The sequence below is a fragment of the Protopterus annectens genome, chromosome 17.part0, assembly GCF_019279795.1.
Source record: "Protopterus annectens isolate FY-2018-M chromosome 17.part0, PAN1.0, whole genome shotgun sequence".
Taxonomy (NCBI): Eukaryota; Metazoa; Chordata; order Ceratodontiformes; family Protopteridae; genus Protopterus; species Protopterus annectens.
This window is the reverse complement of record NC_056751.1, coordinates 335,328,907-335,341,483: the sequence shown is the minus strand read 5'-3', so window position 1 is coordinate 335,341,483 and position 12,577 is coordinate 335,328,907. Positions and strand designations below refer to the sequence as shown.

General features: G+C 35.3%; 1 long non-coding RNA gene across 1 annotated transcript in view; it reads left to right on the top strand.

Moving 5' to 3' along the window:
• The window catches only part of LOC122791797, a 158,606-nt gene extending 146,357 nt beyond the window's left edge, over positions 1-12,249 (top strand). The window contains exon 3 of the long non-coding RNA XR_006363197.1: positions 11,406-12,249. This is a non-coding gene — a long non-coding RNA (uncharacterized LOC122791797). The remainder of the gene's footprint in view (positions 1-11,405) is intronic.
• Positions 12,250-12,577: the final 328 nt, after the last annotated feature.

The window sequence follows — 12,577 nt, the reverse complement described above, 5'->3', positions numbered from 1 at the left end:
GGTATACGGGCCAATCAAAAAATCACAAAACAGAGCTACTTCTGTTTAATGCGGAACTGCGATGTTTTGCATTAAACAGAAGCAGCTCCGTGTTTCTTTATTTTTTATTGGCCCGGGCCAATCAAATAAAAAATAAACACAGAGCTACTTTTGAACCCAGCGTGGAAGACCTTGTTTTTTTTTTTTTTTTTTTTCACTTTGTTTGTCCCTACCTGGCCAGTCGGAAATCTGGCAATCCTGGCTACAACACTCATGTTTTATTAAAAAAGAAAAGAAATCTTCATTTTAAGCTATAGCAAACAGTTGCTGCAGTTTATACCATCTGCATGGAGCACTAGAGTAATCAGGTTTGAGTTAAACAAAAAAGTGAAAAGCTCTGTTTGCTACAGTTTAGACCCCACATGGAGCACTCACAGCAAGAGATTCTCTGGTTTGATTCTTGGTTGAGGCGCCTTCTGTGTGGAGTCTACATGTCCTCCCTGTGGTTGCGTGGGCTTCGTCCAGGTGCTCTGGTTTCCTTCCACATTCCAAAGACATGCAATAGGATGATTGAACACTCTAAATTGGTAGAAGGTGAAGTGTGTGTGCAAGTGAGTGGTACAGATGAACTACAGTGACAAAGCTAGCCACCAGGTGGCGTAAACTTTGCCTTAAGATGATTGTCACTGTTGAAGTGACACCCCGACCCCATGTGCAAAATGGGAAAAAGGGGTTGAGGATGGATGGATGGATGGATTGCATAAAAGAAAGACAGGAATGGGCTGATCAAGCCCCCAATACTTCTTGCCCATGGCAGTTACCCCTCTTGCCCCACCCTAGCTATTCTTCAGATTACTACTTTTAAGCTGTAGGTAACTGCCAGTTATAACAATGGTAATGCATACAGCATTAATGGTGTTAATAAATGCAATCTTACGTTATGACATACAGCATTCATTCCACAGTTCCATGATGCTTTAAGCAGTACCATTACAGGAATGAAATGCATACTTTAAAAAAGTGTCCTACATCTCCCCCCTCCCCCCATTTTTTTTAACTTTATTTAATAACTTGTTCTCCTTTGAGTTAAGCACTGCTATGTATGTGAAGATCAAATTGTAAGTAACAGAAATGTCACACTTGAATCACAATAGGTCAAGGTTAAATGTGTCATACAAATCTCCTAATGATAGACTAGGTGATAGGGCAAATTATTTTGAAGGAGGGCTGTCATGAGTTCTGGATGGTGAGTTGGTTCAATATTATGACCTACTTGATGCAGGTGATCCTGTAGACACTGATCTGATAGTGCTGTGGGACTGGGACCTTGAAGAGGTCATGCTAGGTGTAGATGAACACTGACATGGCCTGCATGAAATCTGCTGTGCATGATCCCTCTTACTAATTGCAGTACTTTCTTGAGAAGCACTTGTAATCTCATGTGATCTGCTCCCACGTCTGGACAGTACCCTATCCTCTTCCACTTCCAAGAATGATTCCTGCTTGAGTCTAGTAAGTCCTAAGCAGTGCATAAATGGAGGTGGCCATGGATGCTTGGTGTGGCATCATACTATGCATCAGTGTGATCATGGCATTATACCTACTCTGTGCCATTTCTATGTACTGGTGGAAATCTTCACGTATGCCCTGGAGGACTCTGACCATTTCCAACTAGCTGTCTGTGGCAGCACTCTGAGCCCTAACAATGTCTTGTACGTGTGCTGCTGGGCAGCCAGTGTTTTATGTGTTTCCTGGTGCAGCTGAGACAAATTCCTGACCAAGGTACTGCCTTATAAAGGTGCCTCTGTGGACACTGCTTCCTCTGAACTCCTGCTGTTATTCTGAAAGTATTCATCTGGGTTTGGAAAAATGGTTTTACAGGTACATGGGTTTTCCTTCTCTAGGAGTGTGAGCATAATGTCAGCATGTGCTTGACTTTGTGACACATGAACATGTAGAGATCCTGCCATTAAACTTGGGACTGCATACCATTTTCCTCATGATGCCTCATAATATAACCATGTTATCATATCATTTTCAGCACCCATTCTGCTGCTGATATCCTCCAGGTGTATTGGTATAGTGGAACTAATTGTTTCTACTGCTGACCCTGTAAACATTTATTTTAAAACATTACCAATAAAGAAGTAGAATACACTACTGCATTCTGAGTAAGGAGGTGAGGAGGACAGTTACCATGCACACTGGCTTCACTGTATTTTGTGTAGAAGTGGAGGATCACATATTAATAGTAATTGTCATGTGTTTAATGAATCATTCCATGTCAACATTCACTTCTGTATATAAAAATATGTTACTCTTTTCAAACCAACCTTCATGAGTAGACGATTGTTGCTGCTGCATATGTTAGTAATAGCCAGTGTCCACACCACCTCTGATTACTCTAGTGCCATCATCTTCTCTGTCACAGTCATCCTCATGAAGTATTCCTCATCTGTTATTAAATGGATAAAAGTTGATGTATGGGCAATACATTCTGACTCTCCTTGACTCCAGCATGCCCTACCATATCATTTGCCCTCTTCTTGCACTGTGTTAATATGTGATTCCTTCGACCGACTGTGTTACTATCCATTACAACTTGATTCCAGGCTTTTGCTCCCCCAGCTGATTTTGGGTCCCCTTTACAAAGCAGATGTTTGCCATATATCCTAAAGATTGCTATGAGTTTGCAGTATTCCTCGAGGCTGAACTTGTCCTTTCTCTGCTTTGATCCATTCTTTTGCATCATTACTGCTCATGAAAAATATGCCACAGTCACAAACAAAATGGTTTGATGTAATCATCAGTCAAATAACACAACAATGAAAGCATGCCTGCCATTCACATAAAAAAGTCAGAGGACACATACCCCATAATTATATACACATGCAGTGTTTTAGTCCAGCCTAGTAAAGTTGTGCTGAAGTAATGTTTGTACTATCATGAATACATTCACAGCAGTAAGGCAAGCAGTTAGTTAACAGATCCATCCTTCCCCTAGCCCCTGCCACTTTCTTGCATTCATAATATTGTCATACTTTCTTACAAATCTCCCAGTAAAGACACGTACACATTGAGCCAACAAAACATCCTCGCCACTTCAGTAATTCACAATTAAATCACTGCATTTCTAGCATGTCTGCACAATCACTAAATGAAATCACAATAAATGATTTTCTCAGTGATCATTAAATCATTTCTGCTGCTGTTGTAATAATTTTCCGTTTGCATATGACAGCTTTACAGTATTCACTAAAGCCATTGTCATATGCCCATCATATTAATAAGGTAAGCACTTCCTGAAATGAACTCTATAATCTTACATCATTTTGAACTGTTTCATATTAATTTGTTATTTTTCTTACAATAAAAACATACTGTTTCAAGTCATTTACCACCTAACAGAAGTAAATGCCAGTAAATATGGTGCTGTTAAATTTATTCAAATAAGCTCAGGTCATTTACATGTTTTCTATGCAAAATAAGGCCCTTTTACATTTATCTGTATGAATCTCAGTAATATGCAAATGTATACAGAAACTTATAAATATAATTAGGTCTTGGCTTCTTATGAGCATGGATCCGTGGATAGCAACAGAGTCCACAACAGTTCTTAACAGTCCCCGGAATGCTGCAGGAATTTACAGATAGCCTCAGTTATTCTCTATCCTGACCATGTTTAGAAAAGACAAAATAGAGTCATATGCATGCAAGTTTGCCTAAACATGAAGTATAATCCCTGCCCATCTATCATCATCTGGCACACCTTATCACTTCAAAGCACTCAACATATATTAAAAGATGATACTCATCCACACAGGTATATTTATTTCTGTAAAATGCACCCCCACAAAAAAAAAAAAAAAAAAACCATGAATACTGCTACTATACTGTATGAGGAACGTATAAATGGCATTGAGGTATAATACTCCAAAAAGGTATCAAAAGCAATGCACAACAGTAGTAATGATTGTAAGTAACATTAAAAAAGTTGATGATTTCATTCATGACTTTTATCCACCATATAAATGAAATGTGATGTGAATGTATTGCTTTAAAAAGAAATATATATGACAAAGTATTTTTGATCAAACCAAACTTGCCAGTAATAACAGTACTAGGTCTAATTCCCATGCTGGATAACTGAATTTGGTTCGGATGATGTAACACCCAAGAGACAGTAGATCACAGCCCTAGTCATATTTTCTTCATTCTGATACTGGCACTTAGAATGATGGCAGCACATGTGAATACAAGAGGCTGTGCTGTCAGCTGGTCAAATAAAGAGGCAAAAATAATGCTGTACCTTCTGAGTGATTTCCACCTGGATAATAGCCAGCTCTGGTTTAGAGAATCGTACTGCAAAAAGATCAACATCTGGTGAGCACCTGTCATCCCTGACTGGGATCACCTAGTGTGTCCCCCAGTGCAGACACAGGTACGAAGCCCTACAGACGTGTAGGGCCGACCAGCTGGCTGAGTGGGTTGACCAGGTAGCAGTGACAAAGCTAGACTTCTATAGTATTTTTTTTTGGTCATATTAAACATAGGCTTAAAAATAGACTAAAAACACTTTGCATAATCAAATGTATTTAGTTGAAGAAATATGTGTAACTGCAAATATGCATCTATAATGTTAATATAATAATACAAAAAAAGCATAAATATATCTGTACATAAAACTGCATCTGTATATACATATATGGGATGTTTATGTGATAACATAATTGTATAAATATAAACGTATATGTGTGAGTAAAGAAATATAACTGTAAGTATACACAGACACACACACCCATATATATATATATATATATATATATATATAGATATATATATATATATATATATGTAAATTAAGGACATAATCTACATGAGTACACTTACAAGTATTTTTTTATGTATAAAGTAGAACAAACACACCCACTGGAGTAAATGTCTCTCCACTGCCCTGAAAATAAAATATAAGTAATCCAAATGCGTTGAACAGGGAGAGGCAACCAAACGGCTCACAATAATAATCCAGTCTTGATAAAACGAATAAAAGTTAATTTATTGTATACACAGGTAAGCGCTTTCTCCAAAGCTTCTTCAGACCTTTAAAAAATTCCCACCAAACAAACATTTCCTTTTATACTAATCATATGACTGTGCTTCAATTAAACTGTTGACTTATTTAAAAAGACATACATCATTTATCACTATTAAAATCACAAAATTCAAACTGTAATTCATATGCTAAACCAAGTTCATGCCTTAAAATACTGTGAGGCAATAGCATGTAAATATAATATATGGCGCTTATACATTTCTAGCTTCTACGAATGTTAAAGAAAACATCTCTATTAATGTACTGAATATAAAAATGTTCGTCTAACTATTTCTACCTTATCTATTGTTTTAATACAAAATAAAATATATAGGCAGTCAGACATAAACATCTGACATAAAACAAAGAAATAATAATTATATATTATTTATATTAGTCAAATATTTAAAACCATTGTTGCGCATTTAGTTACTGTAAACAGAACAAACACAACTTACTCTAATGCAAATACTTGTAAGAATATGTAAAGAATCAATCAAGTGTGTCTGGCATAAACCAAAAAATAAAACTGTATTAATCAGATTTTTAAAAGGAAATGTTTGTTTGGCGGGACGAGGATTGCCTAGTCTGGAATTTATCACATTGAGTACTTGATCATAATGAAATGAACGTTCTCAACAAAGGGTTGAATTTTATTCCTACTAGCAAAAATCAGCTCACAGATGTTTTGATAGATATAAAATTATATATCAGAAATATCATGTTAAAGTTTTTATATAGAAATCATGCAAGTAGGGATATTTATCCTTTCTCTAAACCAAGCCAGTTTATCCCGATTAATCACCCCTTAGTAGAAGCATTTTATAATCTTGTAGAGGAAGATATACATTGTCTATACAATGACAGAAAAAAGCAGGTTCACACCAAATCCAGGAGTAATCTGAATTACAATGAAAGGAAAGCTTTACAGAGACTACAAGGAGATCATACTGTAGTCTTTAGACCAGCAGATAAAGGAGGACCTTTGGTAATAATGGATAAGACAGAATATATAAGGGTGATGGAAGAAATGTTGAAAGATACACAATATTATAATATCATAGATAAAAGAGTAGTTGAGAACATAAAACAAATATAGCTCAAGTTCTATGTGACCTAATCACCAGTAATAAGATCACTCAAGAATTAGCTAAATTCCTAGAGGTTGAACATCCATTGATACCTGAAATACAAGGCATACCTAAGGTTCATAAAAATCCTATAAACCCTCCCATGAGACCAATTGTCTCAGGGAGAGGTTGGTGCATAGAGACTTTCTCACTTTATATAGAGAAACAACTTAGACCAGTGCTTGACAATAATAGGGTTGTATTAAAGGACACTAAACAGTTTCTCGTGGATCTATATGAACATATTAGCATTATACCTTTGCAAACTAATATGCTGTTCATTACTCTCGATGTTCAATCTTTATTTGCCATTATTCCAAATGGTTTAGGCATAGAGTACATTACAAGGTATTTAATTAAACACAGTGCATGCAATGAGTCTAATATCCAATTCATAGGTTTATTCTTAAAGTTGGTGCTCATGAATAATGTTTTTGTCTTCCTTAATACCTTCTATATCCAGCGTGAAGGCATAGCTATGTGCACTTCTTGTGCCAATAGCTACGTCAATATGTTTCTGGCTTTATGGGAAGAAGAATATCTATTTCAAGAAACCTGGTTTAAAGAACATGACCTTTTATCGTCGTTTTGTAGACGAAAGGAGATGAACAAAAGTTATATGAAAGTATTTCAGAAATGAATAAGATGACTGATTGTTTAAAATTCTCCTTCAATGCCTCATACACAAAAGCAGAATACTTAGATGTGTACGTTGAAAGGGTAATGGACACCTATATTAATACAGGCGTTCATAGGAAGAAATGTTACAAAAATGCAATACTCCACAGACAAAGCATGCATCCACAATACATTTTTAATAATATAATTAAAGGACAAGCCATGAGAATATCCCGACTAAATGCCACAGACGAGATACACTGAAGAGATGGGCTTATTTAGAAATAGATTAGCTAAGTGAGGTTATAAAGATAAGGATGTAGAAGAAAGTTTGCGAGACATGCAAAGTATGAGATTGGATAGGGCCGCACCATATTTTTCAGATACTATAACAACTACGAAGAATCCCAGTAATGAAAATCAGGGATTATGAATACCTATGTTTTATACAATAGATAATCAAGATGTTAGGAAAATTATTCAGCATCACTGGCATATTTTAACCATAGATGATGATATAAGGAAAATAGTATGGTCAGAACCAAGGTATCTGTATAAGAACAAACCAAACCTGAGAAGGTTGTTATGTCATCAAACAAGAGATTTTAGAGTTAATGATTATAAAGGAACTACATCATGTGGAAGTTGTAGATATTGTCCTTATATAGATGAGAGTCCCGAGTTTATACATCCAGATACAGGAAATAAGTATTATTTCAAAGTGACGGCTGATTGTAATACCATGCACGTAGTATACCTAGCTATCTGTCAGGAATGTCTATCTTTCTATGTAGGCAAAACTGATTGAAAATTTCAAAATAGGATCAGAGAACATCTATATGCCATAAGAATAAACTATGAAAACAACGCGTTAGCGAAACACGTGCATATTGAAGGTCAAGACCATACTTTTAAATTTAAGGTGATAGATGTGTATATACCTAGGATACAGGAAGGAAATATTAGAAATGCTACAGAAAGCAAAGAGGTTAATTGGATTATTAGACTTAGAGCTGATAAAGGCAGAGGGCTGAATGAGAGAGCAACAATTAAACCAATTCTTAAGAACAGAAGGGTAACTGTTAAAAAGAAGCAATAAGCTCTATTAGTCCAGGCCTTACTATTCTCGATGCATTATTTATCAGCTTTATTAGATTTAGCACACAGTTATTGCAGATTTATATACCAGTTCATGGCATACAGATATACACCTATGTATTTGACCCTGGACTGCTTATCCAGTTACCTCATGCCTTTTTATACATAGATACCCAGAAATTCAGCTTTATCTGGTATAATATGCCATTCTTTAATTAATGGCTTTTTTAGAATTTATTCCATGTGGTTTCAACACAGTATGCATTTGTAGGCCACTACCACTTATTTTTTTCTCCCCTGAGCAGACTATGTTATATCCGTTTAGATTATTGGGTCTGAATACATTTTTGTATTGATGTATTGGTACATTTCATTTTGATGAATACCAATATACGTTTATGTTTTTTGTAGCGTCATCCCAATAAGCCTCAGACTTTTTATGATAATATTTATTTAGTATGTTAAATAACCAATTAACATAGTATTAGTTACACATCAGCATGATTCTTACAGGATTCTATCATGCTAGTTTATTAGGTTAACCAGTTTCAGCAAATGATATAAAGCTGAATAGTATGTTAGGAAGTTCTCTGGTTAACTAAGGTTTGAATGAATATGTTTAATACCTTAACTTCTATGCACATATTTTTTTGTGAGTATTATATGTATGCCGAGAATGAGATATATATAATTTTTGCAAGTTATACCGTAACATTGTATGAATGATAGTTGCGAATTATGTTTTGTGAAGTACATGCTCAGTATGTTCTAAGTATGACTTTAAAGCTATTTATGCATGAGATATAAGAAAATATATTGAAGCAAGATTTTGTATTCTTGCAAACTACACATACACCCTTTGCACTATTTCCAGCATACAGATAGTTATTAGCGCAATTTTAGTGCGTGTATAGACATATTTACGTTTATAAATGGAAAGCACACTTCTTATGCAATATTGATTTTATGTTCGACGTGTGTATACTAAAAGGCAGACGAACTTTTTTGATAATGCAGTTAATTCAGTTGCAATAGGGTCTAGTCGATTCTGTTTGGTTCATATTAAATGTATATGTGTAGTAAAAATCTGATTAATACAGTTTTATTTCTTGGTTTATGCCAGACGCACTTGATTGATTATTTACATATTCTTACAAGTATTTGCATTAGAGTAAGTTGTGTTTGTTCTATTTACAATAACTAAATGCGCAACAATGGTTTTAAATATTTGACTAATATAAATAATATATAATTATTATTTCTTTGTTTTATGTCAGATGTTTATGTCTGACTGCCTATATATTTTATTTTGTATTAAAACAATAGATAAGGAAGAACTACTTAGACAAACATTTTTATATTCAATACATTAATAGAGATGTTTTCTTTAACATTCGTAGAAGCTAGAAATGTATAAGCGCCATATATTATATTTACATGCTATTGCCTCACAGTATTTTAAGGCATGAACTTGGTTTAGCATACGAATTACAGTTTGAATTTTGTGATTTTAATAGTGATAAATGATGTATGTCTTTTTAAATAAGTCAATAGTTTAATTGAAGCACAGTCATATGATTAGTATAAAAGGAAATGTTTGTTTGGCGGGAATTTTTTAAAGGTCTGAAGAAGCTTTGGTGAAAGCGCTTACCTGTGTACACAATAAATGAACTTTTATTCATTTTATCAAGACTGGATTATTATTGTGAGCAGTTTGGTTGCCTCTCCCTGTTCAACGCATTTGGATTACTTATTTTTTCATGTATATAAATGTATATATTTATGCACAAGCCAAAACGACACTGTTTGGATTGCCATATCATTTAATTTATGTTATGTATTACCTTAGTCGGTAGTTGAACTACATGCAGACAGTTTGTGTAAAGAAAGGATTTTGTTTGTATAGACCAGAAAATACTCATTATAATAATTGTATCAGATGGTCATTTCTTCACAATTTTAATAGCACATACAAGATAGCTGAACTCAGCCAGGAACATCATGCTAGTCAGAGTGGAGCTTGGGGGTGGGGCAGTAGAGGTTGCAGTTGTCAAGTGAATGATCAGCACATGTTGAGATATGACCATATGTACTACTACTACTGTATGCATTTTTAAACAATCCTCTTATACACTTACAGTTATTAAGCAGAAAACCATCAAAGCACACATTATTATCTTGAAGTATATATACTGCACCCATCTGGAACAGTATTATGCATTATTTAATGATAGTTGAATTTAAAGGAAGTGAACATTTCCTTCAGTTACTACATTTTTCTGTGTGTGTGTGTGTGTGTGTGTGTGTGTGTGTGTGTGTGTGTGTGTGTGTGTGCATGTGTGTGTGTGTGCGTGCGTGCGTGCGTGCGTGTGTGTGTGTGTGTGTGTGTGTGTGTGTGTGTGTGTGTGTGCACAACTTCTGCCTGAACAAAATTCACAGACTGTTACATGAAACTGTAAGTTAGGTATATAGTCCATAAAGCAGAACCAATACTGAGAGTGCATAGAAAGATTCCAGACAACACCCCCCCCCAAACAGACAAGCTGTGTACACATATAAAAGTGCAACAGTTTGAAAGAAGATGCAGTCCTACTATTTATAACATAAATTAAAGAAATATTAGAACAGTATGAGAATTCAGATATAAATAAATATTTAAACAAACATATACCAAGCAAATGCAACAGCAACTGAAATGTTTGGCAGAGTATTAGTAGTTATATCAAAATTGTTGAGGAAAAAGGTGAAATACAGGTAAACAACAATGGTCTTTTGTTTTCTCTGTCTAGCAGATGAGTAGATTAGTTACAATTGTGCACAACGCAGTAGGAGACTGAAATGACTGGTTGAAACCACTAGTAAGTACGATTAAATATATGCAGTATTCTGCCTTTAAGTGATTTCATTACTGTACATAACTACAAGTATTTATACATGATATGGATTGAATGCCTAAAGTGCTTTCAGAACAGTATTGCAACCAAATCTAAAAAGATGGATCAATGCATAAATGCAGTACTTTGTCTTTAACATATATGACTGCAAGTATTTATACAGGATGGTTTCAATACAATATTGTAACTAAATACATATCAGGCACAGATGTGAAGTGTATTATCATATTTTATGTTACTATAGTGGACTGAAAATGTAAACACTACCAAGACTTGATAGCAATACACTCATTTATCTAAAGTATGCATAAGCATTTCCCATATCATTATTCCCATATATTTATAAGCACTTCCAATATCACCCTTCCAGTGAATTTCCTGTACCCTTACTGTACATTTTGTTTTAGTTTGGTAAAGATTTATAAAAATAAAATTGATTGATAATAACAAATTGAATGCTGTCTAACATTATGTATGACTTTATTGTGTATTTTATCTTTGTCTCCCCCTTTTATCTCTTTTTCTTATGTTAATTATGCATTCCTTTGTACTTTAATTTCTTTCTGTCCCATTTCTGTTCATGTTTTTTTACAGATCTAAATTCCTCAGGACCAGACCAGCTGCATAACTTCCAGGTTAAGGAACATTCAACTTCTGCTCAATTAGGGACATTCTAACATGTTCAGGACACTTGCACTGGTCCTCTAGGCACCTTGGCATGTGGCAGCCTAGCAAGCCTCACTGATTGAGGGTTTGGGACTTGATGGTGGACATTGCGAAGCAGGTCTTGGACAGACAGCTTCAGCCAATTGAGGCTTCTCTTCAGCTAGTCTTATTGCCTCAGTCAGCACCAATCACCAGGCCAACACAAGCCCCCCCCCCAATATCTGTGTCCTCCACTGCAACACCACCTGGCAGTGGAAATGTTTTTGGCCGTGTGGACTGTTTTTGGGCACTACTCCTTTTCACCCCTTACTTTTCATGTCCCCTCTTCTGCACCCTCTTACCTACTTCCCACCTGCACTACCCTTGTGTATACAAACATTGAAAAAATAAGGGGATCAGTGCCCTGCCAAAACCATGATACTCTTATGCACAACTCACTTGATATGTTCCTGCTGTGTTGCACTCTTTGTTGTATCTCCCCTTTTCCAGTCTTTCCAAAATCCTCCTTTCCACTTTTTATTGAAAACAACAGGTGTCCACATAAGAATGTCCCTATACAAAACATATTAAACTCCTTTATTTTTTTAATATTAATAACAAATGTTACAGAGTCCATCACTTGCTTTAAGTCTTTCAAGCATGACTGTGCATAGCCAAGTCCAAGTTCACCTGCAATATCCAAATACATGCAAAGTCATATGAAGCTGTGAAGATTGGGTGAAGATAGGTGAAGGCTGCCAGCCTAGCCAGATAGAATCTTATAGATAATTCTGTCATTTGTAAATATTAATGTAAGTCACAGGCTTGTTGTCTTAAAAGGAAAAAAATGATATTACAAAAATGTAACAACAGTGCACTTTGCTGACAAAGTAAAACATGTTGTGACCCTTTGATCTAAAGTTGGCTCTGGCCTGTCTAAATGAAGGAATTCTTGATATTGTGTTAAGATCAGCATAATGGCTAGAATTTGCATGCATAAATGTCCTTTATTTGCTCTGGTTTCTGCCCAGAGGTGAAGAATGTAAATGTAGTTTCTATTAGCCTGGGAACCCAAGGAAGTGTGAAGAATGATGTAATGTGAACCAGAAATGTGGTTTTAA